We start from the raw sequence: 17,894 nt of genomic DNA, 5'->3' as shown, positions 1-17,894 counted from the left end.
CATTTATAAATTACTGACTAAAATTAAGGTCCTATCCATAGTGGTGGCTCAGCTACTAAAGAACTTGCCTGCCAAGCAGGAGATACAAGAGACACAGGTTTGATCCTTGGGTCAAGAAGATTCCCTGGAAAAGAAAATAGCAAACTACTCCAGTATTCTTGCCTGGAAAATTCCATGGATAAAGGAGCTGATGGAGTCACAGAGTGAGATACGACTGAGTATGCACACACACACACACACACACACACACACACACACACACACACACACAGCATAGTTTAATGCTTTGTGAACAGTAAGTTGGACTCACATTAGAAAGAATTCACCAGATTTTGAACTGACAATCCAAGGACAAAGTAATCTGATTTTGCGTCTAAACTCAGCCTTGATTTTGATGTCAGTTAATTTGCTGATGACTTTGAAAACATTAAATCGTTGCCGTCCTCAAACCTGGAGAAATGAGTCATCTGTTTCTGTCAAGTGGAAAAGAACAAAATCAGCAGGAAAGGAAATTTTATTTCTAAAGTTCATAAAGAATGCAATAAACAGTGGAGATTATCCACCAGTAACTGCACTTTTTTCCCCCCAAAATTTGCAATGCTCCTTTAAAGAGCAAAAAGGCAAGCAACTTGAAGGATACATGACAATCAGGCCTTCTTTCTACCACATTTTTGCACTAAAAGGGAGCCAAGGAATTTTCCTGGCATAACATTTTGGTCCTTGAAAGAGAAGCATAAATAAACCAATGCTAATTTTTTCCTTAGAGATTATTAGACCATCTTCATATCTTAAATGTAGCTTCCAACTTATGTTCCTTGTAATAAATTGTACATAATGTCAGTTATAATCATTTTTTAGATTCATAAGCTGAGGTTCAGAGGTTTTCTATCCTTTAGAGTCACCATTTACATGGGGCAGGTTTAGGATTTGAAGCACAGCCTCTGGGATTCATACTCAAGCCTCTGTTCTAGTTAACTTCTTCCAGTGAATGTTGATACTTTGATTGCCTGACTCTTTCTTTCCTTTTCTGTACAAATAAATAAAGATGCCTGACTTACCTTGGTCACAGAGTTGTTATGAATATCAAACATCATAATGTATATCAACATATTTTAGAAATTTAACAGCCAGAAGTTTTTATTTCAAAGTATATAGAAAGTATGGTTGACTTGCCTGAGAGAAAAGTGGTTACATGGCTCCAAGTTAGCTATTTTTACGGTAATCTAATAATTACCAATTTTTGCCTCCCAGCTACCCATCCATCCAACAACCACTTCTGCTCTCCTACCAGTCAAGCCAGATGATACTTCAGTTTTACAGCAAGAGATGCAGCTTGAGACAGTACTGAGAAATGAGTCCACATTCCCATTCTTCTGGTTTACTCAGAACACACTTACTCACACTTACTCTGGAGGAAGGACAAGAGTGGAAATGCTACTCATGTTTCTGAGTCAGTTTTAACCTAACACCACAGTGTATGGAGAGTTTGGCTGTTTAAAAATACAAATTTATTTCCAAGTGCACTGACTTCGTATATTCACTTACCACCCACCTTGAGGTCTGCTGAAGGGAAAGTAAGGAAAAATAAGAGCTCACAGCCCTCTTTTATTAATCCTGAGGAATTCACCAAGAATTTTAGTGATCCTAAGAAATTAATAAGACACAACCCAATTTTTAAATAAAATGGTTAACTTTGAGCATTGCTTCAAGTATCACATTGAGAGAATTGAAAATCTATCATGGAAGCATTCCACCACTTAAATTATTGTCCACAAAAGCAATTCCTATGTGTTAAAACCAGAGTCAGAAAGCAAGAGGCAATTTTAGAAATGTAAATCTTTACTTCGCCCAAAGTACAAATTTGTAAGAGGCTGATTCTTCTGTTCCAATAAGAAGTGTGTTGGTTCAGATCCACAGAATTAGAGTGAGCTATTAATGCTAATGAAAACTCAAAGTGTTGCACGGCACACCCTAGGGAAACTTTTATTTTTAATATCTCAGTCATTCTCTTGTCCAGACACTAGGCTGAGTGCTTTGTATGAAGTATTTTCATTAATCCTTAAAACTCTTTCAGGTGAGACTATTACTAATTCCCATTTTATCAGGAACCAGCTAGTTAGCATGCATGCTCAGTCACTTCAGTCATGTCCATGGAATTTTCCAGGCAAGAATACTGGGGTAGGTTGTCATTTCTTCCTCCAGGGATCTTCCCGACCCAGGGATCGAACCTGCATCGGCAGGAGGATTCTTTAACACTGAGCCACTTGGGAAGTCTAGCATATTAGTGGTGGACCCAAAGCTAAAACGCATTACAATCTTGAGCTATTTTTAAAAATTAAATGGAAAAGTGCTTATACCGGGGCAACTCCTTTCTTTTCCTCTACACTTGGTGATCAGTAAGAAAAGCACTCTGTGCAGCTCTATGAATATTGGAAAACTAATGGAGCTCTTTTTTAGAATATTTGAAAGGGAAAATATCTCCCATGTATTTCTAGACTCCAATTCATAGAAAATATCAAAAGAAAGATACCTGAGAAACAGAAGGCATCTTTGTCTCCTGTTACACATTAGCAGCATGTAAGGTTCATTACTACTTTTATATGGTTACCAGGGGCTGCCCAGTTGGTGCAGTGGTAAAGAATCCTCCTGCAAATGCAGGAGAGGCAAGAGACACAGGTTCAATCCCCAGGTCAGAAAGATCCCCTGGAGTAGGAAATGGCAACTCACTCCTGTATTCTTGCCTGAAAAATTCCATGGACAGAGGAGCCTGGCAGGCTATAGTCCATGGGGGTCACAAAGAGTCAGACACATCTGAGTGACTGAAACACACACAGGAGAGAGCAGAAGAACGGGATGTCACAGCAGGGAGGCTTCAGTCACCACCTCCCCAGTTTGTAGGGGTTCTCATGTAACTCTCTGAGTACTACTTCCTCACTCACTGCTCCATGAATAACCCCCCAGGATGCCACATGTGTGGAAGAGGTCCTCTCAAAGGGAAGACCAGGCTTTTGTGCAAGGCTTATGGATCTTCACAGACCTGGAAGACTGTAAGGTGCTTGCAAACTAGGAAAGAAAGTGAACATCTGCATCAAAGCCAGAATGTGGTAATTCTAATATCTAAAAGAATAGCTGAGAAATATGAGATTTAAAAGAGAGAAGTGTGTCAGGCTGTGTGGTGGGAGGAATCCATGACAAAGGAGGCAAAAAGGATTAAACTTCAATAAATTTAAACAAGGGAAGATCATATGTGAGAGGAGGAAGAGCTGAGACAAGGCAGACACACCAGTAGCCAGACCCCAGCTTCCCTTTGTTATTCTGCCATCCTTGGAAGGAAAGACATGGGAGATACGGTTGTGAAGGGGAGTCATGGCTGAAAAAAGTCCTTGAGCATTATCCTAAGATAGGATGTGTCAGCAGTGGAAAGCTTTGAAAGATTTCTATCAGGGTCAGGTTCAGAGCTGAGCTTTGGGAAGACCAAAGCTGCCTGAGATGCTTCTAAAATCTCAGTTATTAGCTTGTTCACTTGTTCATACACTCATCTGAAGCATTTTATTTCTGAGTCAATATCTTCCAAGCACTCATTTTACCCTCTAGGAGAACACTACTTACCTAGAAGTCAGATGAACTTTTCTAATTGGCTAAGGATCCTCAGTAACCACAGATATACAGATGACACCATGTTTATGGCAGAAAGTGAAGAACTAAAGAGCCTCTTGATGAAAGCGAAAGAGGAGAGTGAAAAAGTTGGCTTAAAACTCAGCATTCAAAAAAAGAAGATCATGGCATCTGGTCCCATCACTTCATGGCAAATAGATGAGAAAACAATGGAAACAGTAACAGACTTTATTTTGGGGGGCTCCAAAATCACTGCAGATGGTGACTGCAGCCATGAAATTCAAAGATGCTTGCTCCTTGGAAGAAAAGCTATCACCAATCTAGACAGCATATTAAAAAGCAGAGACATTACTTTACCAGCAAAGGTCCATCTAGTCAAAGCTATGGTTCTTCCAATAGTCATGTATGGATGTGTGAGTTGGACTATAAGGAAAGCTGAGTGCCCCAAAATTGATGCTTTTGAACTGTGGTGTTGGAGAAGACTCTTGAGAGTCCCTTGGACTGCAAGGAGATCCAAACTGTTCATCCTAAAGGAAATAAGCCCTGAATATTCATTGGGAGGACTGATGCTGAAGCTGAAACTCAAATACTTTGGCCACCTGATGCAAAGAACTGACTTACTGGAAAAGACCCTGATGCTGGGAAAGATTGAGGGCAGGAGGAGAAAGGGGCAACAGGATGAGATGGTTGGATGGCATCACCAATTCGATGGACATGAGTTTGAGTAGGCTCCAGTAGTTAGTGATGGACAGAGAAGTCTGCCATGCTGCAGTCCATGGGGTCACAAAGAGTTGGACATGACTGAGTGACTGAACTGAAGGCTCCTAAACCCAGGAGTAGTAAATGAAGGTCTGAGAATTATACACAACCACTGAGACAGGAAACATGGACTGGGAGCTTATATGTTAGACAAAGGTAAAATGCAGCTGCATTTGGGGTAATTAAAGCTGTGGTGTTAGTGGTAAAGAACTCACTTGCCAATGCAGGAGACATAAGAGATGCGGGTTCAATCCCTTGGTTGGGAAGATCCCCCGGAGGAGGGCATGGCAATCCACTCTAGTTTCCTGCCTGGAGAATCCCATGGACAGAGGATCCTGGTGGGCTACATCCATGGGGTCACAAAGCATTGGACATGACTGAAGCGACTTAGCACAGCACAGCACAGCACAATAATAGCATTATTGATGGTGAAGGACAGGGAAGCCTGGTGTGCTGCATCCAGTTCCAGTTCCAGTTCAGTCACTCAGTCGTCTCTGACTCTTTGAGACCCGATGAACTGCAGCACACCAGGCCTCCCTGTCCATCACCAACTCCCAGAGTCTACCCAAAGCCATGTCCATTGAGTCGGTGATGCCATCCAACCATCTCATCCTCTGTCGTCCCCTTCTCCTCCTGCCCTCAATCTTTCCCAGCATCAGGGTCTTTTCAAATAAGTCAGCTCTTCGCATCAGGTGGCCAAAGTACTGGAGCTTCAGCTTCAACATCAGTCCTTCCTATGAACACCCAGGACTGATCTCCTCTAGGATGTACTGGTTGGATCTCCTTGCAGTCCAAGGGACTCTCAAGTCTTCTCCAACACCACAGTTCAAAAGCATCAATTCTTTAGGGTTGCAAACAGTCAGACACATGACAGTGATTGAACAGCAACAATGATATTAACCTTATAAGGAAAAATAAACCCTACTCTGAACTCTTCACATCTTGAGGGAAATCCTGGAGATCAAAGTCACATGGCAGGATCCTCTGGTAGTCTGTTGTGCTGATTCCCTCCTCTGGGAAATAATGGGATTAGGCATGAGAAACTGCTCAGCAATCAGTTCAGTTCAGTTTAGTCACTCAGTCGTGTCTGACTCTTTGCAACCCCATGAATCAGCACGCCAGGCCTCCCTGTCCATCACCAACTCCTGGAGTTCACCCAAACTCATGTCCATTGAGTCAGTGATGCCATCCAGCCATCTCATCCTCTGTTGTCCCCTTCTCTTCCTGCCCCCAATCCCTCCCAGCATTAGGGTCTTTTCCAATGAGTCAACTCTTCGCATCAGGTGGCCAAAGTATTGGAGTAGGACCCTATGCAACTTGGCCTTCCAAGTTCTAAAAATGGTGATGTATCAAGTTGACACAGTACCATCTCACCAAACTGAAAAGGACTTTGAGGCTATGCACAGAGCTAAGGGATTTATGCAAGCAGTACTTCCTGAGGGCCTGATGGGTATTCTGACTGACTAGGAGAGAACAACAAACAATATGGAAAAGCACATGTCTTCAGTGAGCTTACATTCAGGTGTGGGGATAAAGATGCCTGTCACAGTCAGTAAAGAGATAATGAAACAGGCCATGAAAGAAATAAAATCTGATCACATCACAAGGTGAGTGAAAGGCTACTTCATAGAGCTAGCCAAAGGAGACCTGTCTGAAGAAGCAATGAATGAGCAGACACCAGAGCAGTAAAAAGGTAAGGGCCAGAGGAGGGCATCAAACACAGAGGGAAGTAGTAGATCTAAGGGTCTTCTGACAAGAACGCATATGGCATTCTCAATGAAAACAAAGAACGCCCGTGAACCTCAAGCATAAAAATGGATGGGGAACACACTGGAAAAGCGGGTCAGAGAGGTTCATGCTGGCCAGATCATCTGTGACCATATTTAGGAATTTGGGTTTTACTGTGAATATAGGAAGCTATTGGAAAAATCTGAACAAGGGAATGTCCTTTTAGGACAAATAAAATTATTCAAATAACTTTATGCACTCTGAATGCTAAGTGCAAAATGGACTGCAGGGAAGCAAATTCTGAGATAAAATAGTTACAAGGCTACTGCAGAAGTTCAGGTGAAAATCAGTACTAGCTTGGACTGACGGTGGCAGTGGGGAGGTAGAGGAATGAACAGAATTAAGACACATTTTGGAGATCAAGCCAGCAGGACTTCTTGGTGAGAATGGGGTAAGAATGAGGAGAAAAAGAGAATAAAGTCAAATCCTAGGTCTTATTCTTAAGTGCCTAAGCAACTACCTAGATGGATGTGGCATTTACTGAGACTGGGAAAACTGGAGGAAAAGGGAAGGGTAGGGGGAAATCCAGAGGTTCAATTTACTTCAATCAAACCAGTCAATCCTAAAGGAAATCAACCTGAATATTCACTGGAAGAACTAATGCTGAAGCTGGAAGCTCAAATACTTTGGCCACCTGATGGGAACAAATAATTCACTGGAAAAGACCCAGATGCTGGGAAAGATGAAGGCAAAAGGAGAAGAGAGCGAAAGAGGATGAGATGGTTGAATAGCAACGGACATGAACCTAGGCAAACTCTGGGAGATAGTGAGGAACTGGGAGGCCTGGCGATGCTGCAGTCTGTGGAGTTGCAGAGAGTAGGACACAACTTAGTGAATAAACAAGGAGGAAATCCAGAGATTCAATTCAGTTGCATTACAGTTGAGATGTCTACTAGTAATTAGATGGAGATGTGAAAAAGGTAGTTGTATATGTAAGTCAAGAGTCTAGGATATCATTGAGAGTAAGAGATACAAATTTGGGAATTATCAGTATTTGGATGGATTTAAAGCTATGGGACTGTGAAGAAAGCTGAGCACTGAAGAACTGATGCTTTTGAACTGTGGTGTTGGATAAGACTCTGGAGAGTCCCTTGGACTGCAAGGAGATCCAACCAGTCCATTCTAAAGGAGATCAGCCCTGGGTGTTCTTTGGAAGGAATGATGCTAAAGCTGAAACTCCAGTACTTTGGCCACCTCATGCGAAGAGTTGACTCACTGGAAAAGACTCTGATGCTGGGAGGGATTGGGGGAAGGAGGAAAAGGGGACGACAGAGGATAAGATGGCTGGATGGCATCACCGACTCGATGGACGTGAGTTTGAGTGAACTCTGAGAGTTGGTCATGGAGAGGGAGGCCTGGCGTGCTGTGATTCATGGGGTCGCAAAGAGACGGACACGACTGAGCAATTGAACTGAACTGTACTGAAAGCTGTCGGACTATCTGTGATAACTTATAGAGAGACTAATAATAGAGATGAGAAGAGTGCCCAATATCAACGCCTGGGAGTTGAGTATTTGGAGGCTGATAGAGGGTGAATAGCCATCAAGGACCACTGCAATAAGAGGAAAACCAAAGGAATATGACAGACAGAAGCCAATAGAAAAATATGTTTCAAGGAAGATGTGGTCAATCGTGTATAATGAGGTTGATACGCTGCATAAGGTAAGGCAGTATCAAATTTTGCCAAATATATTTCTTATGGATATAGTTTCTAAAGAATGCATCTTAGGTTTTACTGATATGACATGAAAATCCAGGTAAAATTTAATACATTTACTCACACCAGATGTTTGGAATAAAGATAAACTTTTATTCATTATCACTTCCATTTATCTCTCATGCATCAGTTTTAGATCCTACTCTAAGACTGATATATATCAATCTGTGCTCTCTATATAAAGATATATATCAAACTATGCTATATATCTTTAGTTCTCACTGTGTAGAATTTTAAAGATACCTATAACATTGTAGCTCAGCCTAAAGACATGTGCATCACTAAATACATTATTACTGAACTGTTAGATCTGTGAGGGTGGGAACAGGCCTGATATGTTCATAGATAAAGTCCTAGAATTTAACAAATGTCAAATACTTTGTAGATTCTCAAAAACTCCAGTTGATAGATAATTTAATCATCAATCACTTATTCTGAGTCACTGCAGCACCAAATTAGAGCAAGTAAAAGATGGTTAGGACTCCCATTTGACATACTGAAATGAGGTAGCCACAATTGAGCAAAGTCCTGTGTAAGCAGGTAAATGCCTGTAGCTCCAAAGCCTTCCATTATTCATAATATTGGTGCATAATAAATCTCCACAAGCACACAATTTACTGCCACACAGGTTCAGATGGACAATGCTGACCTACAGTTTCCCTCACAGTAATTATAGAGAGTCTACTGATACACAATTGATCTAAAAAGCCTCTTAGTCCAATTCTCCACCAAATTCCAGAAGAATATAGTATCACAGTATGTGGACACCCAGAAGAAATTCACCAAGAGTTTCAGCTAAAAGGTGTGCGATTATCACAGTTTGGTTTTAGGGACAAGTTAATTGGCAAATCTATATTAAATTATACTCACAGGAAGCACTTCGATAGGCACTGCTGCTGCTGCTGCTGCTAAGTCACTTCAGTCATGTCCGATTCTGTGCGATCCCAGAGACGGCGGCCCACCAGGCTCCCCTGTCCCTGGGATTCTCCAGCCAAGAACACTGGAGTGGGTTGCCATTTCCTTCTCCAATGCATGAAAGTGAAAAGTGAAAGTGAAGTCACTCAGTCGTGTCCGACTCCTAGCGACCCCATGGACTGCAGCCTACCAGACTCCTCCATCCATGGGATTTTCCGGGCAAGAGTACTGGAGTGGGGTGCCATTGCCTTCTCCACAATAGGCACTGTGAGGGATACAAAGGAATATAGAGTACATTTCCAGGCCTTTTGGAATTCTAAAATTTAGGTATATGTCTTTCACTTTATGAAATGTTAAATAAAAATGTAACATTGCAATAATAGAAAAATTACAAATGTGAGGTCCTATATAATTAATAGTCATCCATTCTTCAGTGTGATTCAAATATAAGGTGGATAAGAATATTTAGCTGAATGTGTGGTAAACACAGGAACATAACAAAGTGTGTGTGTTTGTGTGTGTGTGTGTGTGTGTGTGTGTGTGTTTTGTTCTCCCTTAAAAATTATCAGTCCCAGAACATCATATATAAGAAACACACCTTGACGCATGTTTCTTGTTGCATGGCAACCATAAGGAAATGTAATGCTGAGAAACAGATCTCTAGGACACAGCCTGCATGTGGGACTGTGTTTCCAAGCAGAGAATAAGGTTTCCATCCCTATAATTACTCTTGTATTATGTGTGTGGTGGTGGTGGTGGTGGTTCAGTCACTCAGTCGTGTCCTACTCTTTGCAACCCCATAGAGTGTAGCCCGCCAGGCTCCTCTGTCTGTGGGATTTCCCAAGCAATACTAGAGTGGTTGCCATTTCCTTTTCCAATGGATCTTCCTGACCCAGGAATTGAAGCTGCATCTCTTGCTTGGCAAGCTGATACTTTTACCTGAGCCACCTGGGAAGCCCCTCTCTTGTATTATGAATGCATGTGTGCTCAGTCATTTCAGTCATGTTCAGCTCTTTATGATCATATGGACTGCAGCCTGCCAGGCTCCTCTGTCCATGGGATTCTCCAGGCAAGAATACTGGGGTGGGCTGCCATGCCTTGCTCCAGGGAATTTTCCCAACTCGGGGATTGAACCTACGTCTCCTGCATCTCCTGCACTGCAGATTCTTTACCCCTGAGCCACCAGGGAAGACCTTCTCTTATATTGTAATAGCACCTTATTTGAGAAACAAAATGGCACCATAGAAAGAGCAATAGATCAAGAGTCAAGGGGCTTGGGGATTCCTGACTTTGCTACCAACAAAGGTCAGAAGGAGGAAGGGGGTCTGGAGCTATCTCCAGCTCTGAAGTCAGACACATAGCCACTTAAACTTCTTCTGTGTGATCCTAGGCAAGTCACACAGCTTTCACTGCTATGTTCTTATCTATAAACCAGGAAGAACAGTACCACTGGAATCTAAAATGCTTGTAACTAAGTGAAAGTAGCCAATCTGAAAAGGATACATACCATATGATTCCAATTCTATGACAATCTGGAAAAGATAAAACCATGGAAACAGTAAAAAGATCAGTGGTTTTCAGAGGCTAGAGAGTAGAGGGAAGAATAGGAAGAATACAGAGAATTTTTCAGGTCATGAAATTATTCTGCATGATGCTAGAGTGGTTCAGTTCAGTTCAGTTCAGTCATTCAGTCGTGTCTGACTCTGTGCGACCCCATGAATCGCAGCACGCCAGGCCTCCATGTCCATCACCAACTCCCGGAGTTCACTCAGACTCATGTTCATCGAGTCAGTGATGCCATCCAGCCATCTTATCCTCTGTCGTCCCCTTCTCCTCCTGCCCCCAATCAGATACATGTTATTATACATCTGTCCAAACTCATTTAATGTACAATAACAAGAGTGAACTCTAATGTAAACTACAGACTTTGGGTGATAATGCTATGTCAGTGTAGGTTTATCAGCTGTAATAAATGCACCACTCTAGTTATTACTGTTGTTCAGTCGCTCAGACACTTCAGTCACTCAGTCTTATCCAACTCTTTGCGACAACATGGACTGCAACACACCAGGCTTCCCTGTTCTTCATCACCTCCCAGAGCTTGCGGAAACTCATATCCATTGAGTCAGTGATGCCATCCAACTATTTCATTCTCTTTCGTCCCCTTCTCCTTCTGCCTTCAATCTTTCCCAGCATCAGGATCTTTTCTAATGAGTAAGTTCTTCGGATCAGGTGACCAAAGTATTGGAGCTTCAGATTCAGAATCAGTCCTTCCAATGAATATTTAGGACTGGTTTCCTTTAGGATTCACTGGCTGGATCTTGCAGTCCAAGGGACTCTCAAGAGTTCTCTCCAACACTGCAGTTCTAAAGCACCAATTCTATGGTGCTCGGCCTTCTTTATTGTCCAATTCTTACATCCATATCTAACTAATGGAAAAAGCATAGCTTTGACTAGACAGACCTTTGTCAGCAAAGTAATGTCTCTGCTTTGTAATAAGATGTCAATAGCTTTTCTTCCAAGGAGCAAGCGTCTTTTAATTTTATGGCTGCAGTCACCATCTGCAGTGATTTTGGAGCCCAAGAAAATAAAGTCTGTCACTGCTTCCATTGTTTTCCCATCTATTCGCCATGAAGTGATGGGACCAGATGCCTTGATATTCATTTTTTCAATACTGAGTTTTAAGCCAACTTTTTCACTCTTCTTTTTCACTTTTATCAAGAGGCTCTTTAGTTCTTCTTCACTTTCTGCCATAAGCATGGTGTCATCTACATATCTGAGGTTATTGATATTTCTCCCAGCAATCTTGATTCCAGCTTGTGCTTTAAACATTCTGGCATTTCGCATGATGTACTCTGCATTAGTAAGCAGGGTGACAATATATAGCCTTGACATACTCCTTTTCCAATTTGGAACCAGTCTGTTGTTCCATGTCTGGTTCTAACTGTGCTTCTTGACCTGCACAGATATTTCTCAGGAGGCAGGTAAGGTGGTCTGGTATTTTTATCTCTTTAAGAATTTTCCAGTTTGTTGAGATCCACACAGTCAAAGACTTTAGCATAGTCAATGAAGCAGAAGTAGCTGTTTTTCTAGAATTCTCTTGCTTTTTCTATGATTCAAAGGATGGTGGCAATGAGATCTCTGGTTGCTCTGCCTTTTTTAAATCCAGCTTTAACATGTGGAAGTTCTCAGTTTGTGTACTGTTAAAGTCTAGCTTGGAGAATTGCATTGCTAGCATGTGAAATGAGTGCAACTGTGTAGTAGTTTGAACATTCTTTGGCACTGTCTTTTGTTGGGACTGTAATGAAAATTGGGCTTTTCCAGTCCTGCGGCCACTGCTGAGTTTTCCAAATTTGCTGGCATATTGAGTCAGTACTTTAACAGAATCATCTTTTAGGATTTGAAATAGCTCAGCTGGAACTCCATCAGCTCCACTAGCTTTGTTCATAGTGATACTTCCTAAGGCCCACTTGACCTTGCACTCCAGAATGTCTGGCTCTAGGTAAGTGATTACACCATTGTGGTTATCTGGGTTATGAAGATATTTTTTGTATATTTCTTCTGTGTATTCTTCCCACCTCTTCTTAATAGCTTTTGCTTCTGTTAGGTCCATACCATTTCTGTCCTTTACTGTGCCAATCTTTACATGAAATGTTCCCTTGATATTTCTAATTTTCTTGAAGAGATCTCTAGTCTTTCCCATTTTTTTTGTCTTCCTCAATTTCTTTGCACTGATCACTTAGGAAGGCTTTCTTATCTCTCCTTGCTATTATTTGGAACTCTGCATTCAGGTGGGTATATCTTTCCTTTTCTCCTTTGTCTTTCACTTCTCTTCTTTTCTCAGCTATTTTTAACACCTTCTCAGACAATCATTTTGTCTTTTTGCATTTCTTTTTCCTGGGGATGATTTTGATTACTGCCTCCTGTAAAATGTTATAAGCCTCCATCCATAGTTCTTCGTGCACTCTCTCGGTCAGATCTAATCCCTTGAATCTATTTGTCACTTCCACTGCATAATTGTAAGGGATTTGATTTAGGTCATACCTGAATGGCCTAGTGGTTTTCCCTACTTTCTTCAATTTAAGTCTGAATTTTGCAATAAGGAGTTCATGATATGAGCCACAGTCAGCTCCTGGTCTTATTTTTGCTGACTGTCTGAAGCTTCTCCATCTTCAGCTGCAAAGAATGTAATCAATCTGATTTTGGTATTGAGCATCTGGTGATGTCCATTTCTTGGATGAGAAGTCGTCTCTTGCATTGTGGGAAGAGGGTGTTTGCTATGACCAATGCATTCTCTGGGCAAAACTCCATTAGCATTTGCCCTGCTTCATTTTGTACTCCAAGGCCAAACTTGCCTGTTACTCCAGGTTATCTCACTATTGACAACCTCTCTAGTGTGGGATGTCATAGTGGGAGAGGTTACACACGTGTAGCAGCAGGGAAACCACTGCACCTTCGTCTACATTTGTCTGTGAAATTTACAACTGCCATGTACTCATTAAACCCTGAAGCCCAGATTCACAACTAAGTCTGAGGGCTGGTCCTTCTCCCTATTAGAGACCACCCAAATATGACTTGCCTTCCTGCTTAGATATACAAGTTGACTATGTCTTAGCTCTCAGTCCTTGGACTTCACACATGTGCCTATTACACTACCTTTTCTAGAAATCTCTATCAATAATTATTTCTTTGCAACAATGACTGCAGTGTGATTTGAGTGTGTGTCTATCTTTGGTACTTGATTTCTACTGTCAGCACTTGAAAAAGGTTCCCCTCAGCCACAGTCTGCTCTATCTCACCAGACAGGAATAGAACCTTTCTCGTCTGGCTTATCCTGTTGCAAATGGCTAAATAGGCCTTGTAGATATTCAAAGCACAATAAATCATCCTTCATTTATCACAACTGTGATGACAACTGGAAAAAAGTAATCTATGTGTGTGTGGTAGATAGATGGGTCAGGCCTATAAACAGTCTATCTATAGATGGTACTGAAATTTTTCCTAAGGAAATAATTCACTCTCAGGAAGAAGTCAAGTTGGGTCAAGTGCAAAGATAATTTGTAAAGAAGACGACTAATTTTACGAGTTCAGATTTGTCATCCAGCCTGGTCTTCCCATATATTCCTGTCTGAATTCTAGTAAGAGATTGGGAAAGAGAGGTTATATATAGAAAAACATTTGCGAACCCCATGGGAACCATGTGGAAAAAATGGAAGAGTAATGAGAGAGGAGCATTCTCCCTACTTCTGTATGGCCTTGGCACAAGAAGGACATCAGAGAACCTGACACCCCTTAGGCATCTTCAGACCAAAAAACATCTGTGGCATCACTGTCAGGAGAAAGACACCAGATAGCTAAAAGAAGTGATTGTTACTTAGTAGAAGCCAGACGGACACAGCAGAAGAGGGTGGGAAATGGAGTGCAATTCACCTCTGAGTATTACAAGTAAGGATGAGGCAACTTTGCATCAATCAACAGACAAAAAGAGGGTTATATTATTAATAAAAAAGTAAAGTCACTTAATATCTAACATAAGCAGTCCTGGTTTGTTAATCAAGAAATGCATTGAGTAAAAACATTTAAAATGCATTGGGTGAAGTATTCTACTAAAGGACTTTCCAGGTGTCTCAGTGGTCAAGAATCCACCTGCCAATGTAGGAGACACAAGAGACAAGGTTCAATTTCTGGGTGGGAAGATCCCCTGGAGAATGAATGGCAACTCACTCCAGTATTCTTGCCTGGAGAATTTCATGGATAGAATAGCCTTAGTGGGCTACAATCCAAGAGTTGGACATGACTTAGCAACTAAACCACCACCAACCACCACATTCTACTAAGGATCATGAGCCCACAATTACTGTGATGTCAGGAGCCCAGAAAAAAAATTAAATTACCTAGTTGCTTTGTTGAAGATGACAGAATATATTCATTTTTATAGCTATTTTTATACCTATTTATTTTAAAAACAACTCCTATTGACCTAAGCACATGTCAGGTTGCTATGACACGCAATGGATAAACAGATGGCTAAGTTATTCTTGGAAGGCAGCTATCAGATATAATATATTTTCAAGTGCCATGATACAGACATAATTGAAAAGATGTGGAAGTTCAGATTAATCTACTAAGGAGAAATTAACATTTAATTTGAACATTTTCATAACCTAGGTAGCATATTCAAAAGCAGAGACATTACTTTGCCAACAAAGGTCCATTTAATGGCAACCCACTCCAGTATTCTTGCCTGGAAAATCCCATGGACAGAGGAGCCTGGTTGGCTACTGTCCATGTGGTCCCAAAGAGTCGGACATGACTGAACGATTTCACTATCACTATCACTATGATTTTTCCAGTGGTCATGTATGGATGTGAGAGTTGGACTGTGAAGAAAGCTGAGCACCGAAGAATTGATGCTTTTGAACTGTGGTGTTGGAGAAGACTCTTAAGAGTCCCTTAGACTGCAAGGAGATCCAACCAGTCCATCCTAAAGATCAGTCCTGGGTGTTCATTGGAAGGACTGATGCTAAAGCTGAAACTCCAGTACTTTGGCCACCTCATGCGAAGAATTGACTCATTGGAAAAGATTCTGATGCTGGGAGGGATTGGGGGCAGGAGGAGAAGGGGACGACAGAGGATGAGATGACTGGATGGCATCACCAACTCAATGGACATGAGTTTGAGTGAACTCTGGGAGTTGGTGATGGACAGGGATGCCTGGCGTGCTGCAATTCAGGGGGTCGCAAAGAGTCAGACATGACTGAGTGACTGAACTGAACTGAATATAGAAAAAAGGAGAAAAAATATTGTGGAGGTGCATTTTTATAGGAGATTGGGCTCTCAAGTAAGTACATAAAGAAAAATCAAAGAAAGTTAAATGTATCCTTTTACATTTCTGAAGTTATCCATGAAGTACACATGGATGTGGATTTACAATCATGTAGGATTTTTAACCTAAAGTCTGAGAACCACCATGTAATCTAAAGAACAGAACAACAACAACAAAAACTGTGCCTACATGATTTATGCATGAACATGATTCTTCTTTTAAAGTAATTTCTTAAAGAGAAATAAACAATTCCATTGTTTCCACTTCATGGCAAAAAGATGGGGAAACAATAGAAATAGTGAGAGACTTTATTTTCTTGGTTCCAAAATTACTGCAGATGGTAACTACAGCCATGAAATTCAAAGACACTTGCTCCTTGGAAGAAAAGCTATGATGAACCTAGACAGCATATTAAAAACCAGAGACATTAATTTGTCAACAAAGGTCCATATAATCAAAGCTATGTTTTTTCCAGTTGTCATGTAAGGATGTGAGAGCTGGACAGCAAAAAAAGCTGAGCACCAAAGAATTGATGCTTTTTAACTGTGGTGTTGGAGAAGACTCTTGAGGGTCTCTTGGACAGCAAGGAGGTCAAACCAGTTAATCCTAAACGAAATCAACCCTTAACACTCATTGGAAGGACTGATGCTGAAGCTGAAGCTCCAATACTTTGGCCACCTGATGTGAAGAGCTGACTCATTAGAAAAGACCCTGATGGTGGGAAAGAAAGATTGAAGGCAGGAGGAGAAAGGGATGACAGAGGATAAAATGATTGGATAGCATCACCGACTCAATGGACATGAGTTTGAGCAACTTCTGTGAGATGGTGAAGGACAGGGATGCCTGGCATGCTGCAATCCATGGGGTCGCAAAGAATCAGATAGGACTGATTGATTGAACAACAATTGATTCTACTTCTTCATCCTATTTTTATCTTTTTTTTTAAATTTTATTTTATTTTTAAACTTTACAATATTGTATTAGTTTTGCCAAATATCAAAATGAATCTGCCACAGGTATACCTGTGTTCCCCATCCTGAACCCTCCTCCCTCCTCCCTCCCCATACCCTCCCTCTGGGTCGTCCCAGTACACCAGCCCCAAGCATCCAGTATCGTGCATCAAACCTGGACTACTTCATCCTATTTTAATATGAAATTTCCATGATCACATAAAAACAGAGCTTCAAAATTCATGAAGCAAAAACTGATAGAACTGAAAGAAACAAATTCACAACTATAGTTCAATATTTCAAGACTTTATGTAATCAATAGAACAGACAGAAAAGGTGAAAAAACAGGCGACTTCAACCATGGCACCAATTAATATTTATAGAATATTCATTCCAACAGTAGAATACACACATTCTTTTAAAGTGCATTGGGACATCCACGAAGTTGAACCATAATCTCAGCCATGAAACAAAACTTAAGAAATCATAAAAATTAAAATCTTACAAATTCTCATTATAATAGAATTAAACTTGAACTTAACAACAAAAAGAAACTGGAAAATCCCCAGATGTTTTGAAATTTAAAAACATGCCTCTAAATAGCCATGAACCAAAAAAAAAGTCACAATGGAAAACAGAAAGGATTTTTAATTGAATGAAAATGAAAACACATTATATCAAACATGATGGGATGCATTCAAGACTACTTAGAGAAAAATCCATAGCATTAAACACTAAAATTTAAAAAGAATAATTTTCCATATTAAAAGTTAGGGAAATAAGAGCAAACTAAAGCCAAAATAAACAGAAGAAAGAAAATGACAGTCATGAAAAGAAACCAGTGGAACTAAAAACAGAAATATAGATAAAATCAAACATTCGTTCATGAAAAATAAACTAAACTATTGACAAATATTTAGCCAGTTTGATAAAGAGTAAAAGAGACAAGATACAAATCGTCAACATTGGGGATACAAAATGCCCATCACTATAAACCTTAACAAATACTGAAAGGATAATAAAAATGTTACAAAGCAGATATTAAGCCATTTCTACCTACCCTTCAAATTTTTATGCTCAACTCAAAAACCTATTTATGAAGTTCATAGAGGATTTATTCATAATTTCAACCCAAATACCTTTAATAATCTCGTGGTTAAATAAACAATGATGCATCCATGAAATGAACTATGACTTGGCAATAAAAATAGAGCACTAATACCTGGCAATGCCACAGTTGAATCTAAAATGTTATATTAAGTGTAATAAGCTAGATTCAAAAGACTTCATGCAATATTACTCTGTATAAAAGGTATAGAATATT

At 40.5% G+C, this 17,894-nt stretch overlaps 1 protein-coding gene across 7 annotated transcripts in view; it reads right to left on the bottom strand.

Annotated features, from left to right (window-relative positions):
- RGS7 (regulator of G protein signaling 7) overlaps positions 1-17,894 on the bottom strand; it is a 486,948-nt gene that overhangs the window by 263,051 nt on the left and 206,003 nt on the right. Inside the window, exon 1 of one of the 7 annotated variants that reach the window (XM_024976013.2) lies at positions 311-549. The gene's annotated coding sequence lies outside the window, so the exon portion shown is untranslated. 7 annotated transcript variants of the gene reach the window in all.

The sequence above is a fragment of the Bos taurus genome, chromosome 16, assembly GCF_002263795.3.
Source record: "Bos taurus isolate L1 Dominette 01449 registration number 42190680 breed Hereford chromosome 16, ARS-UCD2.0, whole genome shotgun sequence".
Classification (NCBI taxonomy): domain Eukaryota; kingdom Metazoa; phylum Chordata; class Mammalia; order Artiodactyla; family Bovidae; genus Bos; species Bos taurus.
Note: the sequence above shows the minus strand (reverse complement) of the source record. Positions and strands in the feature narration are given on the sequence as shown.